Source organism: Pan paniscus, chromosome 12, assembly GCF_029289425.2.
Source record: "Pan paniscus chromosome 12, NHGRI_mPanPan1-v2.0_pri, whole genome shotgun sequence".
NCBI lineage: Eukaryota > Metazoa > Chordata > Mammalia > Primates > Hominidae > Pan > Pan paniscus.
The window spans coordinates 16556064-16572985 of record NC_073261.2 but is presented as its reverse complement, the minus strand read 5'-3'; positions in this window follow the sequence as shown (position 1 = coordinate 16572985).

Sequence of the window (16922 nt, the reverse complement as noted above, 5' to 3'; positions counted from 1 at the left end):
TCCTTCTGCTCTCTCTCTGTTTACAGAGTTGTAGTTACACTGTATACATTGCTTAGGACTCTACTTTATTTCACTTAACATGACAACATAAGCATTTTTCCACATTATTAAAACTCCCTGGTACCCAGAGCTAAGTTCTATTTTTATGGTGAAGCATAGCTGGTTCTCAGTGGGCTCTGCTACCCAGCCTTAATCACACAAAGACAAGTTATCAGGTTCCCTCTGAAGTCCTGGGCTGCCCCTTGCCTACTGAGCAGGAACCAGAACTAAGGCTGGCATGGAGGGGAAGGACAGGCCAAATATTGTTTGGCTGCCTGCTCCCTCTCAAGAGCCAGCTTGCAGCCTATTAAGGGGCCCTGCTGATCCAGAAGTTCTTTCTTGCAGAAACACACACTGGCTTTGAACCAAGGAAGCAGGCTTACTGCTGCAGCCCCAGGGGGAAAATTCAGACACAGAATAAAAAAGTAAACTATGCCAGTGATTGTACGGTGAGATAGCAGGACTGCTCATTTTAATTTCCAGAAAAGAGTCGTCCTTAATCACAGACATGACAAAGGCTGCCCAGCAGACTTTCACCCCTGCTTTCCTCATGGTGAGCGCACTGGAGATTTCAAAAAGCCTGTGGACTAGGACCGGGGGAACAGCAGACACAGGCCACTGGGCAGCCCTGGGTGTTGACCCCCAGAGTGGACTTGGGGCCAGGCTCCTGGTGAGCGATTTGGCTTCCCTGAAGCAAAACATCTTTTCTGCAGAAATGCAGTGACAGGGCAGGGGCTTTGCTTATTTGTTCACTCCTGTGTCTCCAGCATCTACAACATGCCAGGCACATACTGTAGTATTTGGTATAATGACTCTTTTTGCCAACTCCCTTGAATGTTGACAATTAGAACCCAGTTTGAGTTCACAACCATTTCCTTGTGAAGGAACAAATGCCTCCAGGGACACACGCACTTAGCAGTCACTCTTTCCAGGTATGGCTCAGCCTTCACAGCTTGCTGCTTCTTCACTGCCCTGCACACCATGGTAAGGTGGGCATGGCTTCAGCAAAAGAATGGCAGAGGGACGTGGGGAAGTAGACACTACCCAGAAGAGAAGAGGTGCAAGTGATCATAGATAGACTTCTCAATCTCAAAATGTGGCTCAGCATATTCATCTTCTTCCAGTCATTTTTCCTTCCCTGTTTCTTTCTCTTTTTTTTTTTTTCTTTTTTTTTTTGAGACAGAGTCTCACTCTATCACTCAGGCTGGAGTGCAGCAGTGCAATCTCAGCTCACTGCAACCTCTGACTCCTGGGTTCAAGCAATTCTCCTGTCCCAGCCTCCCAAGTAGCTGGATTATGTCAACTAGTAGTGTCTGCCAAGGCAGGGGGCCCCAGGCTGGACATGAGTGCCCTTCCATGGGATCTGGTCTCCAACACTGGCAGAGAGATGGTCTGCATTCTCTATAGGTCATGGGCTGGAGGGACACAGTCATACACAGGGGAACATAAGCCAGGGGAGGGAGAGAGGAGCAAGGCTGCCCTTGGGCTTTGGCTGGGGAAAAACTGATCACCTCTAGACCCAAGTCTGCAGAACAGCTAATTTTTGTATTTTTAGTAGAGACAGGGTTTCACCATGTTGGCCAAGCTAGTCTCGAACTCCTGACCTCAGGTGATGCACCCGCCTCAGCCTCCCAAAGTGCTGGGATTACAGGCGTGAGCCACCACACCCGGCCTCTCCTTCCCTATTTCTTAATCTTTTATCTCCTCCTGGTTCCTAGGACCCAGAACTCAGGTTGGTACTCAATGCCATTGAAAGGTCAGCTGTGTTAAGAGTTAAGTATGATAAGCAGTCCTGTGCACAATTTTTATCATTTTATTTCTGGAAAAATGCAATGACAGCTTTGACTTTAAAAGAATATTTTGGATCACATTTGGATCACATGCTCTTAAGTTTGGTGCTGCTTGTCTGTAGAATTTTCTGGGCATCTGGACCAGTCAAGAGGAATTCCAGAGTCTCCTCTACACTGAGAGATAGGAAGGCCAAGTGGTGCATCTATAATGTGAAGGTGTTTTCTCTACAATAAGAGAAAGAGACTATGCTGTGATATATATAGATAGGCATATCTCCCAAAGTTAGGAAACTGTAACCACATCTTAGAATAGAAACTAAATCATAATCATCACCATTGTCATCATCAACATCATTGTCATCATCACCATCATCTCCATAGCCATCATCAACGTGGTTAATAAGTGTTGGGCTATTACTATGCCCTTGGCACTACGCTAAGCAATATGTATCTTCTCATGTAATCCTCTGACAGGCAACCACATTATAAATTAGGAAACTAAGGCCCAGAGATGTCCAGCAGCTCACACAAGGGGACACAGAAGTGACAAGGTGGGGACCCACACCTAGACAGTCTTTCTCTGGGACCTGGACTCCTAACCACTCATCATTGTAGGGAATGCAGAAGCAAAGCAGATGGGACTCCAGGACTCTGACTTTAATGGAAAGTGACTGCATCCTAAGCCCCTGCCAGCAAAGCAGGTGGGACTGGGTCTCTCGGAGTTGCCTGGGTTCTCATCTCTCTTATTCACTGCAGTGGCCCCAGGCAGTGCCATGCGCACTCCAGATAAACAGAAGGTAGATGTTGAATGGACATATGAATGACCTAGTTCTCAAGTTCATTTCCCACTGGGAACTTCCTCAAATTGCTTTCAAATATTTAAACCAGGCTTCCTGACCTGTACTTGGGAGGTTGCACTGTGATTTCTGTGCTCCCATTCATAGCCCTGAGACTCTAATGTTGGCTTACTTGTTTACTTGAGAGTGAGCAGCGTGAGGGTGGGTGTTGAATCTCCCCCACCCAGTCACATGAACTCATAAAAGACAAGGACAACCATTAATAAAGCCATCGCTGGCTTGCAGGGCACAAAATCGGCTTGAGGAGCAGGCTTGGTGGTATAAAAGAACAGTACTCAAGCATTCTAATCAGGAGCCAATATTTCAATGAGGAGAGTGCGAACAAAGACATACAATGGAAAACTTGAGAATAGACACTAAGCTGAATATTAACCCAAGTGAAATGTTAAGTAGAGGATATGTTAGTGATCTAAGATAGACTTAAAACAATAAATATTTACTATCACAATTTCTGTAGGTCAAGAATCTGCACATGCATTAGCTGAATGTTTATGGCTAACTGGATGTTTATGGCCATAACTGAAAGGTGGAAAGGGGCTGGAGGCAGTGGTGCACTTGGGGATAATGGTGCATGTGATTACATTTCCCAGACTCCTGAGCAGCTGGAGATGGCTGTGGAAATGAGAGTTGAGCTTGTTGAGTGGTACTTCCCAGGATCAACAGGATAGTCAGTGGGCTGGTGCCCTCTTTCTCTTCTCCCCCTGTTCTTTTCTTGTTGTTCTGCTGCTTGGAATGCAGACATGATGGCAAGAGTTCCAGCAGCTTAGGGCCATAAGCGAAAGGCTACAAGAACCACAGTGCCCTCAGCCTTTGAGCCAAGGCCAGCAACTGACTGCCTCCAGATTTCTCATTAGAAAAAAAACAACAACAACAACTCTTCTGTGTTTAAGCCACTTAGGTCGAGCCTGTTAACAGCAGCAGCTGAACCCACTTCCTAACTGGCTGGCCCTCTGTGGTAAGCAGCCTCTCAGATGGCTCCCAATATCCCTACCTCTTGGTACTCACACTCTTGTGGAATCCTTTCACTTGAATCTGGGCTGGATTTACTGACTTGATTCTAACAAAGAATATGGCAGAAGTGATGGAATATCACTTCCAAAATTAAGTTATAGAAAAGACTATAGCATCTGTCTTAAGAGTTCTCACATTCTTTTACATTCTTCACCCTGGGGAAAGCTAGCTTCTGTGTCATGAGATAACCCTTTGAAGAGTTCCAGTGTAGTGAGGACCAAGGCCTGCCAATAACCACATAGATACAGACACCACCCCCAACCAGATGAGCCTTCAGATGAGACTGCAGCCCTGACTAACACCTTTATTGAAACCTCAAGAGGTCTTGAGCCATAAACATCAAGCTAAGCCATGTCCAGATTCTGGACCTACAGAAATTGTGATAATAAATGTTTATTGTTTTAAGCCTATTTTAGATAACTAATATATCTTCCAATAATTTACTTGGGTTAATATTCAACTTGGTGTCTATTCTCTAAGTCTTTCATTGCATGACTTAGCTTACACTGTAGTTATTGATATATTGGCTCCTGAACAGAAAGTTTGGCATAGAGCCTGACACATAGCAGATGCTCAATAGATGAGTGAATAAATGAATGGGTGGATGAGTTAATGCATGACAGAGCCTATGTCCTATTCAGCTGGTCTTCAGCAACTGTATCCTCAATAAGTGTCAAACAAAGCACATAGATAAGATGAAGGAGCCGGGCGCAGTGGCTCACACCTGTAATCCCAGCATTTTAGGAAGCCGAGGTGGGCGGATCACGAGGTCAGGAGATTGAGACCATCCTGGCTAACACAGTGAAACCCCGTCTCTATTAAAAATACAAAAAAAAATTAGCCAGGCATGGTGGCGGGCGCCTGTAGTCCCAGCTACTCGGGAGGCTGAGGCAGGAGAATGGCGTGAACCCGGGAGGCAGAGCTTGCAGCGAGCCGAGATCACGTCACTGCACTCCAGCCTGGGCGACAGGGCAAGATTGTCTAAAAAAAAAAAAGAAAAGATGAAGGAAAAATAACAACTATGATTAGTTCATCAGTAATTTTAACTTTGGGTTGGCACTTCTAGACCCAGTTTTATGATTTGCTGAAGGAAAATTCCTCATTGGAGGCCTACTATGTTAGAAAAGTTTTTAATAGCACTCAACATTTATCTTTGGATGTAAAAGTAAACAAAAGTTCTATTTATTATTGTGCTCAACTAAACAACACATTAGTGGGATGTGTTAAGGCCAGAAACTACCAGTCAAATAAACAGACTGACATTAAAAGAGAAAACTCACCAAATTCCCTGATAATTTATGAACTAGGGCTGATTTCAGAATCAGCAGAAAGGGTGGTGGGAACCCTGACTGCAGCTGTGTGAGAGGCAATGAGGGATCATTCTTTAACTGTCACAGGCAGACAGGACTCTTATTCTTCACTGTCACAGGCAGACAGGACTCTTATTTTAGTCTGTCCAGTTTTTCATTTCATTATTCAAGACATTTAAATGGTCACCTGAGGCAAACTATAAAACCCATATTGCGCTTTAATCTAAAGCAGGTCAATTTAAGAGCTTTATGCCAACATGTGATTGTTTGCCAAATTCTAGTTTTATGATGGAAGTGATAGGAGAAAAGGATTTTGCAAAACAAAGAGAGATAAAAAGTATGTTGGCTGGAGGGTCTGGCCACAGGGAGAAGAAAGAGCAGGCAAGAAGGAGGGTGCATGGCAGAGCAGGGAGATGGGTGAGAGCTCCGTGCTATAGCCTGATGGGATGGTCTGCCCAAGAGAGCAGGAAGGACACACTAAATATGCATGGTCAGGATCTGCTGCATTGCCATACAGTGGGGACATGATTCTCTCCAAAGTGACTCACATGACAAAGACAATATTTATTAATCTAGTCTCTAAATCCAGTTTTAAATTCAGAGAAAAAAATCTGTCTGGCTTTTTATGTGAATTGCTTCAATGTATTAAGTAGATGAATGGTTGTGGCTGGGGTGTTGCAGAGAGCTCAGAGGAAATTCTACCCCTCAAGAAGCCCAGGAGCTTCATCTGATGTTTATTCTGGCAGCCGTTTGATTCCCTCCACCCACTCAGTGCCTGCCCTCACCTCCTCCAAGCCTGCGTACCCAGCTCTCTCAGGACAGGTCCTTGTAGGGCTGTAGAACATGGTTCCCATTCTACAAAGCAATGTCACTTGTATTTCTTAGAAATAATTGTATCCTAAGTAGCAACATCTTGAAAACATAAATGGATTCTACTACTGGTCAGAAAGGAGAAAGGTAGATCACAAAATTACTCAAGGAAGTAGTTAACATTGAGAAATAATCTCTTAAATTGTCCTTATTGTGGAAGGCCAAATGATCGGGAAAACCAGGCTCACACTGGTAAGGCAAGTGCCAACACCAGCCACAGGGGCTACTGAGTTCCAGGCAATGAGTGGAGTCTTCTCGTGGTACATTTTCCACTCTGTTGTTTGGATCTATCAGTGGAGAGGACCCACCAGCCAAAAGGACTGTCCCTTTCCTTAGGTCTCTTGGTCCATTTACACAACAATTTCATTCCTGAACCAACAAAAGGAAAAGTTCCCACGCTCCCCACACACCAAGATCCTCCCATCGCAGAAGCCCAGTGCCTCCTTCAAAAGACACTCATCAGTTTTCACGGCTCCCCCAGGCCAAGGTGCTATGCCTGGGAAACGGCCAGTCCCCACAATCAGAGAGAGGCCATGGAAAGCCTGTGTGAGAACCAGCTAGAAAAAAAAAATGCAGCTAGAAAAAGGAGGCAGAGAACAATCAGGTCACATCCTCAGTCTTCAAAGAAGAATATCAGACACGGAGCAGGCTCCATGGTTGGCCAAAAACGGAAACTTCATTTCATTTGTCAGAAGTTATGTAGAGTCAGAGAATGAGATCTGGCTCGTCCTGGTACCTGATAGGGGAGCATCTTCAGGCTCTAGAAACTTCAGTGTCTGAACATTTTCCAGCTAGATCCATCCCCAGACCTGGAATACTTGAGATCAAATGTACTCAACAAAGGGGCCTCTAAAGGTAACATTTCTGGGTGTGTAAGTTGAAATCCAGAGCTATGCAAAAAAATACATGAAAATATGTCTCCTCGAAAGTACTTGGAAATGTAGTAGTCACTGACTTAAGACAAAGTTTCAATCCCATGAAGGGTTTGAAATAATCAAATCCCAATCCTGTTTGAAAACAAGAGGATAGTGATGGCTGGTGGCTGAAAGAGCCACAGATTACAGGTAGCCCAGCCCATCACTGGTGTCTGCAGGGAAGCTGCCCTCTAGGCAGGGACTGGGTCACTTTCCTCGAAGGGTAAAGGAACCTCATTTCCACATACAGGCCCCTTTCTATCCTTCAAGATATCCATTTATTCTCATTTCTTCCTCCTCACGCTTCTGTGGCTTAGCACATCATGTAGTCCAGAAGCAGAAATCCTTTTGTGACAACATACTTCCCGCTCCACCAGCCGTTTCTCTAGGGCTGGTTCAGTTGCGTTCACAGCGTGGGTACCTTGGAGGGGGACTGCAAATCCAGAAATGACATGCCAACTACCGTCATTGTCCACAGGTCTGTGTCCCCCTCTACTCTGTTGCTGCTGGTTTCCCTGCACTCCTGGGACCAGGGCTGGCACGGGCTGACCATCTCTGCCTTCCCAGGATTCACTTTGCAAGGCTCTCTTTGACTCTGTGAGTAACTCCTATATCTTCCCATATAGTCTCTCTCTCCCTTGTGTGATCTCAAGTTTTCTGAATTTTCTTTTAGCTTGCTACCAAAAATGCCTAACAAATACAACATCTGATGCCACCCCCTTTTTGGAGCCTGAACTACTCAACACACCAAATAATAGCATTTTATGTGATTTTTACAACCTCACTGAGCTGCAATGAATGAAGAAGTGAAATTTTGTCCATGATCACTGTTAACCCCAGGAACCAACATTGTGATGACGGTTTAAGAACTCAAAGTCTCTCTCACTTGGGGAATATAAATTAGTGTTTCTATAGCTAAAAGCCACCTTGAGAATATGAGGATAAGAGCTAATCCATTAGTCTTATGTCAGCAGCTGTACTAGAAGGAGAAAGTACATCAAATGTGACACACCTTATAGTGAGGGCATCGATTCTGTATGGTCCTGAGCTAATCACTCCCCTTATCTGGCCCTCTCTCACAGGCAAATGCATCCAGCAGGACCACAGTTAGTTATTGCTCACCTAAAACATGTGGGCTACCATAGGGGCGGGGAGGAGGGGAGGTGGATCGCAGAGGACCCGCTGCAATTTCAAAGGCATGTGGGATCTGACAGGCAATGCTGCCATGTGCAATAGATCATGGACAGAAGGGCAGTCCTTTCTGCCCAGACCTCTGTCCTCAGCAAGACTACAGTGCACAGGCCCAGAGGCAGATCCTGCAGGAGAGGCAGAATTCTGCCCATGACATCTTAACATCTCTCAACGTTTGGGGCTTATTTGACAAGAAGAATCTGGGAAGGACACAATTATCCTTCCACTAAATTATCTGTGATTCCACTAAAATTATCTGTGATGATAAAAGAGGCCCTAGCCATTCCTATGTGGAGGAGAGGGTCTGATGGGAAGCCCATGGAGGGTCATTAAAGCCTAGATGAGACGGGGTGAAGAGGAGAATCAGAAATGGAAACCCAGGGAGTGCAGATTTGAAGGGACCCAGAGCTGGGTGATGTGTACCTTTGATCTAAGGACCGTGGTCTGACGGACCAATCACTTGGTAAGTAGGGGCATTCATGTTACAATCAAATACACACGGCTGTGCTAACTCAAATCCTGAGCCTTAGCCCCAAATCCCTCTAGTGGGTCCTTGCAATGGAAAGCTCAACTTGTTTGCTGTTTAGGTGGGCCAGTATTTCAACACAGGAGGTTAGAATTAATCTGAGAAATGAGGGAGTCTGTCAAACCCATACAGAGCCACATTAACCCTGGTGAGCCATTGGTGTGTATTTCACTTTTAAAAGGTTTGTAATATTTTGCAAATGTTGGCAAATCCATTGGATTAGCCTGGTGACTCCAATTTAAAGTGTATAATTGGGTATTCAACTTTAGAATCTGGATACTGGTCAAAAGGTATAAAATGACTTGTGTAAGGTTTTACATAGGATGAACATGCATTCTATGTTTCATTTATCAGATTTCAAAGAATGCTTTAAGTTCTTGGAGAGGTCTTGTTTGTTACAAGCTTTGGGAGAACTTAAGACCGTCAAATACATTAGATGCGTACACGCAGTTTAAAATATTTATGGGGTGTAATTAATAAGTTGTAAAATTAAATTAGTAGGTAGAATAATGAAATTTATAATTTGAACTCTAAAACTTAAAGAAGCTAGGTTTTTGAATGTTTAAAAAATTCTAACATTTATTTTTCAACCCTAATACATTTGACCTGTTTTCTGTGCACTTACTGCTCTCTGGGATTCTACCCTGACTCCCACTGACAACACCCAATAGAGGATTGATTTTGTAAATAAGACGAGAGAAAAGGCCTGGACAAAATTAAAGAGTAGGGAGTCAACAATGCATTCTAGGCAAGAGTAGTCCAAAAGTAAAGTAGATGAGTCCAGAAAGCAGAATGGGAACCGGAGAGCAGGATTCTGTAGTGAATGTGAATGGCTTCCATTGGCTAATGTTTAGCTTGATTGGATTGAACCGGAATGATTTCAGCTGGGGAGGAGAGGGAGCTAAAGGAGGAACAACAAGGTGGGATTAGACTGCAAGACCCTGACCGTGGGGCTAGAAATTTATTTCTGATTCATGACATTTAGAGCTAGTGTCCTATAACAAGTGTCTCCCCTGGTGAGAAGCAGGCCATCTCTGAAGGCTGCCAAGGAAAGGAGAGTGGTAAGAAAATGCATCCGCCCTTAATATGGAAAATGGACTGGCACTATCGAGGATGCCGGAGGCAAGAGTAAGGGGCTGGCAAGGGAGCAGAAAGGAGGTCATCAGAGACAGGAAAAGCAAAGCAAAGATGACTCCGAGTTTGCCACCCAGGAACCCGAGTAATCAGATGGATGAAACAGGCACAGGGAGGCAGGAGGAGACACCCTGTGGGGAAAGAGGAGATCAGTGTCTGGCACGTGTACTTTCAGGGCCTACGAGACCCTGGAGGGAAGCTGGCCCATAGGTAAGAGCACAAGAAGGGGTGTACAGAGCAGGTAAGCTGGGGTTACAGATCCAGGTCTGGGATTTGGAACAGAAAAATGTGTGCAAAGTGATCAGAGCAGTGAGGAGCAGGCTGGGGAAGAATCTTTCCAAAGGAGGTGAAGAAGGAAGGCACGGACTCCACGAAAATCACCTCCCACCCACCACTTACTAAACACACAGGAGAGGTCCCCATTCTCTGTATCTCCAGCCCACACAGCAACTCTGCAAAGTGGATGATTTTGCCCCATTTTACAGATGAGGCAACTGAGCCCCAAGAAGCTACAATTTTCACCCAAGTTCAAATGCTATCAGGTGGCAGAGAAGGGTGAACACCCAGGTCTGTGGGACTCTCCACTGGTTCCTCCTTCTAGGGCCCCGTGTCTCCAGGCCAAAGGCCAAGTACTTTCCAGCCCTTAAATGTGACATTTGCACTCACAACAGATGAGATTGGAGACGGGTTTTGGTTACTGGATTCCTTTTAATTTCATAAGAACTTGGTACATCTGTGTTTCAGGAAAAAAACAAACTATTTTCAGGTTCCAGTAAAGTTATGAAATCCAGGGAAGTGTAAACAGTGCAAAGCTGGCTTAAGCCCTGGGTCAGTTCTACAAAGGCTCCTCTGGAACCCAGAGATGCCAGAGAAACCAGAACCAGACCCAGTTTAACACAGGCGATGAGTACACAGGCTGCAGCCGCATGACAGACATGGCCCCACGGCCCCACAGCCCCCAGACTCCTCTCTTTAGATAATAGGCCACAAAGCTGCCTCTGTGCAGTTAACTTCTTGCTTACTGGCTTGCTTTTTAAAAAAAACTAAAATCAATACCATAGTGATTAAAAAAAAAAAAAAGTAGTCTTCACAAAGCACGGGGAGTCCCTGAGATCTTTCTTTCTCCTCTCACATCTGCCAGAATGCAAATAAATTTCCCTAGGGTCTCAAATTCACTCTCCAAAAACTAAAGGTACCACCAGTCACTCAAACTTCCATGTAAGAGTTCAGACATCTTAGAGGAAATTTGCTTTTAGAACCCATGCATAAGGTGGAAATGACATCTGTCAACCAAAATGTAGTGCCTCCTCTTCATGCTGTGGCCTTGTGGCCAAAAACTACACGGCCCAGCCCCCCTGCAGCCCGACATGGCCCTAGGTCCAGTTCTCACCAGTGGGAGGAGAGGGGAAGCGTCATGGGTCTCACTCAGGCCACTCTCCCTGTCTGCTGGCTGAATGCCAAGGCCGCCGGGACCTCCGAGGTCTCAGGGAATGGTGGAGGGCGTGAGATGGAAGGAACCAGGGTCTCCGAATCACAAGGGAAAGGAGAGAGCCTGCCAACCAGGACTGTTCCACGAGCACTAAGGCACTGGTGTGCTAGGGTTCATCTGTATAGCTTCTGGCATTACCCTATCTAATGTATCTGTGTGTACAGAAATGTATTTATTCCTGTATGTGGTGTGTGCATTGTTTTAAGAAACCCTGAGATCCAAATGTAGGTTTTTATTAAATTAAATACATTTGCAGCACCGGAGGGTTCCTCATTGTACAAATTATTCACTGCAGGATTCCTTTACAAAAATAGCTCCTCATCCCATGCAATAAAAAATATTATTCTGCTTACAAAAAGTTGCTTTCCATATAGCTTGAGAACACACTGCCCGCATCATAAATGTGGACATGGATCCACACAGGAGACGGGGGGGCTCTGGTTCACCCTGGAGTCCTGGAAGACCCCTTCCCCTTCCCCCCTGCCTCCAAGTGGATGAGGTTGGGACAGATTTTCTCCTCTGATCTGAAACGTCGCTGGGATCTCTGTCAGGCTTTTTCTTAGTGCACTCTACAGACCCTCCTTTCCACAGGCAAGCCATAAAAACAGCAAAGCAGGGATGTGCGTTGTAATAGATTCACTTTTTGTTGGTGAACAGTGACGTCGAGGTTTCTAGGTTGTTCCTTCCAGAACAAGAGACTCAGGACCCAGTGAAGAGTGTTTGGGTACAGGCTTCTGTCAGCATGGGGCAGTGATCTGGGAGGCAGGCTGTGTGCATAGCTGGAGATGGGGCAGGTTGGGGGGCTTCCGGAGGGGAGAAGGGAGGAAAGAGAAAGGCTCTCAGAATGACACTTGAGTTGATTTCACACTGAGCTGACAAAAAGCAGATGTAAGAAAACACAAGAGAATCAAGCTAGAAATAGGATACATCCAAGAAGGAAAACAGATCCTAAAAACAACCTGACCTTTCAGTGCATTCATCATTTACGTAAAAAGTCAAAGTGTCGTGATATGATTTTAAATCTATTTTATCTAGACTTTTGGAGGGGAATGGTTATTTGGTCAAATAAAAAGTGGTTGCAAGTGTAGGCAGCCACTGGAATTGAAGGCAGTGTTGTAGCTCAGTTCCAAATCTTCTGTGAAAATGTCCTGTTAGGGCCTGAGCATGGCCGGGCAGGACGGCAGCCTGGGTCTCAGTCCCACATGTGGCCAGATCCTGCCAGCTTCCCATGTTCCTCTAGCTACCAAAATCCATTTTGTCTGTAATTCTCCTTCTCTCCAGAGAAGGTGTTGATAAATGAAGTGGTAAGGAATGCAACTAACCAAGGAAACCCAAACTATAGACATGATGCCAAACAAACATTGGAAATCCAAACAAGTGTTTAAATACTAAGCCCCTTACCATGTTTAATTAAAATCTCCCAAACTAGGATCTAAAGGACCTTAGAAACATACTCTAAAGAGAGTAGAAGAGAGGATCATCCACGTTTGTGGGCTAGAGCAGCATTTCTCAGCTTCTCAAACACCTGCGGGCATTCAACTCCCCCAGGATCTCAGCAAAATGCAGATTCTAATTCAGTAGGTCTGGGGTGGGGCCTAGGATTCTGCATTCCTAACAAGATTCCTGGGGATGACATTGCTGCTGGCTCCTCTAGTTCCAAGATTACATTGCTCTAGTTAAGTTGCTCCTGTAGCAAGGGTTGAGAGCAATTTAATCTAAGGACTAAAGGAGCTGCACATATTAGAGACACAGCTTCTGATCTGAGGCTTGGGATATGCAGAAAAATGGTGGCATTAATGGAAGTCTGCTCAGATCCATGCGATTTTCAAGATGTAAGCACACACACACACACACACATACACAAATATATGTGAGCTTACACACATGAAGGTATCTATTTAAAACCCATGCTACAGATTTTTATCCATACCCTACATCACATGGGTAATAGATTCAATCTGGAAGCTTGAACATTCATCCTGGAAGTTTCTTTTTGAGTCTCAGTCACAAGGGTAACTTTTAAAAGCAAATTTCTAAAATACAGTCTGATATACAGGCATTTACACCTGACTCCTGACTCGTGACTCTTTTTCTCTTTTTTTTTTTTTTTTTTGAGACGAGGTCTCACTCCCATCACCAAGGCTGAAGTGGAGTGGCACGATCATGGCTTACTGCAACCTCATCCTCTGGGGCTCGGGTGATTCTCTCACCTCAGCCTCCTGGGTAGCTGGGACTACAGGTTCCCACCACTACACCTGGCTAATTTTTTGTATTTTTAGTGGAGAGGGTTTCATCATGTTGCCCAGGCTGATCTTGAACTCCTAAGCTCAAGAGATCCACCGGCCTCAGCCTCCCAAAGTGCTGGAATTACAGGCGTGAGCCATTGCGCCCAGCCACGCCTGACTTTTAATAGCCCTGACCTCAACAGATGGGTACTGGGGTTTTTAATTGATATTAACACACTCAGGTGCTCATAGCCTGAGGCCCCAAAATGAGTGTGATTATCTCGTTCTTCATAAGCCAGACAGATGTTGACTGCCAGCAACATGAAGTATACCAGGCCTTATGGAGGGGAAGGAGATTTGAGAATACTAGGTCAAGGTCAGCTCCCAAAACACCTTCTCTAATCGCTCAATAGTTAACTGATGTCTTGAATTATCTTGGAGCTTAAAGGGAAGGGCTATCCTCTTTCTCCTCTAATCATGTCATGTTTATCTTTAAACTGAACAGACTTCCACCGAAAATATGATCTACAAGTAAGGTAAGTTAACAGGGCAGTTTCTTTGCATATCAGCTTTATTTAGAATTTACATTATGTTTTCATTTTTCTATCAAACAGTTGACCTAGGCTCTGAATTTTAAAAAGCAGAACATGTGGCCCAACAGGAGCCCTTGCCCAGGATCATTAGTCATTTATGTAAATAAATGACTTTCTAGGGAAGGAGCAGATGCAAACTCATGCTGAGCCTTGCGGACGCTGGGCCGTGGCTGAGGGTGCAGCCCCGTGGCCTGTATCTTGGGGATATGTAGTGGGGTGCCCTTTAGGGCCGACACAGCTAGCCCGTGCCTTACCACGGGACAGCAGCCCAACTTCGGGCATGGCACCAGGCCTCACTCAACCTCAGTTTCCCTAGCATGATCATATGTACTTCACAGGGTTGCCATCCAAATGGGACGAGATGTTATTAGTAAAGGGCCAGTATGTTGCAATCCCTATCCATGTGACAGTGGATGGTGGTAAAGCTTCTGCTGCCCAGAAACTTCCTTCCCTCAAAGGGTTTTTGACCTATTTGCAAGTTGATACTCCTCTCTGAGGCCTGTTTTACAAAACAAGGGAAATCTGCTGCCCCTACATATTGTCTAAATTCCTGCTTTCTGATTCTCATAACCTTCTTTTTCACACAAGTGGAGGAAATTATTATCTGTACCCAATATTATTATTATTATTGAGAGAGTCTCCCTCTGTCCCAGGCTGGGGTGCAGTGGCATAATCTCTGCTCACTGCAACCTCCGCCTCCCAGGCTCAAGTGATTCTCCTGCCTTAGCCTCCCGAGTAGCTGGGATTACAGGCATGCACCACCATGCCTGACTGATTTTTCTATTTTTAGTGGAGACAGGGTTTCTCCATGTTGGCCAGGCTGGTCTCGAACTCTTGACTTCAGGTGATCCACCTGCCTTGGCCTCTCAAAGTGCTGGGATTACAGGCATGAGCCACCGTGCCCAGCCCCCAATATTATTTCAATGCCTTATTTTACCCACTTTTTTAATGGTGCTTTTGGCATCCTAATTAAGAAATCTTTGCCTTAGCCGAAATCATGAAGTTGCCCTCCTATATTTTCTTCTAAAATTTAAATTGTTTTATCTTTCTCATTTAAGTTTGCTCCGTATCTGGAATTAGTTTTTAGCAATGTAATTTTAAGTATTAATTTGCCATTCAAATATAATTTAAATATTAATTTGGTAGTATTTGTCATAATTTTTGTCTTTTTTGTTTTCAAATAAGAAACCAGGAATTTAGAAAGTGCCAATTTTCTGGGTGGAAAAAATTACATGCACTAAAATTATAATATTGTGCCATATTAGAATAGTCAAAATGTCAGAAAGGAATTTTTCTATTTCATGAGACTCAAGAAAAGTCAATTTGCCATAAGTATTAATTACATACATAGAAAGAGAATGCTTGTATGAGATGAATGAATCATAGTGACTACTTATAACATTGAGGCTGCTTTAAAGGATTTATTCACCCATTCAACAACATTGTATTGATATTTATATTATAAATATATATTCATAATAAATATACATTTATTGAAAATATCTATGTCTCATATAGGACAGTCATACTTGTTATATTCATTATATTTATTTGTACATGTTTACATATTCATTAAAATATATTACATTCAAAACATTGATATCGATGTGCCTATGAAGATATGTAATTTGCTTGGGGGAAACTAGGGAGATTCCAAAAATCACTCAGCATTACACAGTGACATTTGAGGACAAATTTGATGATGCCATTGGTATGCAATGTCAACTTCATTCCTTGCCTCTGTGCTTTGTCATTATTTCAAAGCACTGTCTTCTAGGTCACAGTGTGACTCCATGCGCACCAGAAAAGATGTCTGGTCTTAGTCTAGTATGAAAGACGTGGCATATGCGGTGCAGCTGTCACCAACATCCTGAGTCAGAACCAGAACATCAGAGACTGAGTTAAGACACACGCAGCAAAGCACAATTTCTCCCACTGGGAATTGATGTCAGATACTGGATTTCAGATGACCAAGCTACTAAGCAGGAAAGCAGTTTATTTATCCTTCTTTTGAATATGAAGATGAATGAAATCATGAAGTGACATGGGAGCCTTAGGTCAAAAGCAAAACTATTTGCTGTCCTATTTACAGGGCCGCAAATCACTTTTTATTCCAAGCAATAAATGCTATCATCATCCGTGATCCTGGTGTGTTTACGGTGAAGCAAAAATCATGCTGCCTGAAGGAAAGTGTTCGGCGGGGGGAATCAGGGTTTCCATGTTATAAAGAATGGGGCAGGGCTAGGAGGAACCTGAGTACAGTTTCCTGCTGAATTTGAACTGCCTGCAGTTATTGAGACAGAGCTGTCCAGTTACTCTGAAAACTTTTAAAGTCTGTCTTTATTATCATCCAAATAAAAGTCTAAATTTCACATCCACGTGGTCTGTGAGCATCTGAGAGGGCCCATATTTTCCTCAAACTCACTTTAACCAAAGCTCCTGGGGAAGACGCATGACTCAGAATACTGGCCCACGCATTGTCTTGAACATGGTGATTGGAACTGGAAAACCTTCTTCAAAGCCAGGATTACTAGCCAACTGTAGCAAGCGCACAGGAATGTCACCATGGGGCATGCAGACGGTGTCGCCCAGGAAAGAATCGTGCCCACGTAGGGGCTACAAGATGCTATTTGGCTCCAATGTTCACGCCAACATTGAAAACACCTATGAAAAACCCGGGTTTTGCATAACTGTAATGCATTCTAAGCCTCTCTGCCTGATAATCATTTACCTGTATGGCCTGCTTCTTTTAACTCTAAGTTAGGAATCATAAAACTCACACCTTGGCTCAAGGGAGGAGGCCCACATTCTTGTGCACAGCTATCTTCCACTGACTGCTTCAATCGCCCATCATATGTTGAAAAAGAAGAGTTTGTTTATGCCCTCTTTTATGTAGTGTTTCAGGTTCTCAGCATCCGAAGTTCATTATTTGTTGATTTGTAGCAGGTGTGGTCTAATCCACAGCCAGCCGAG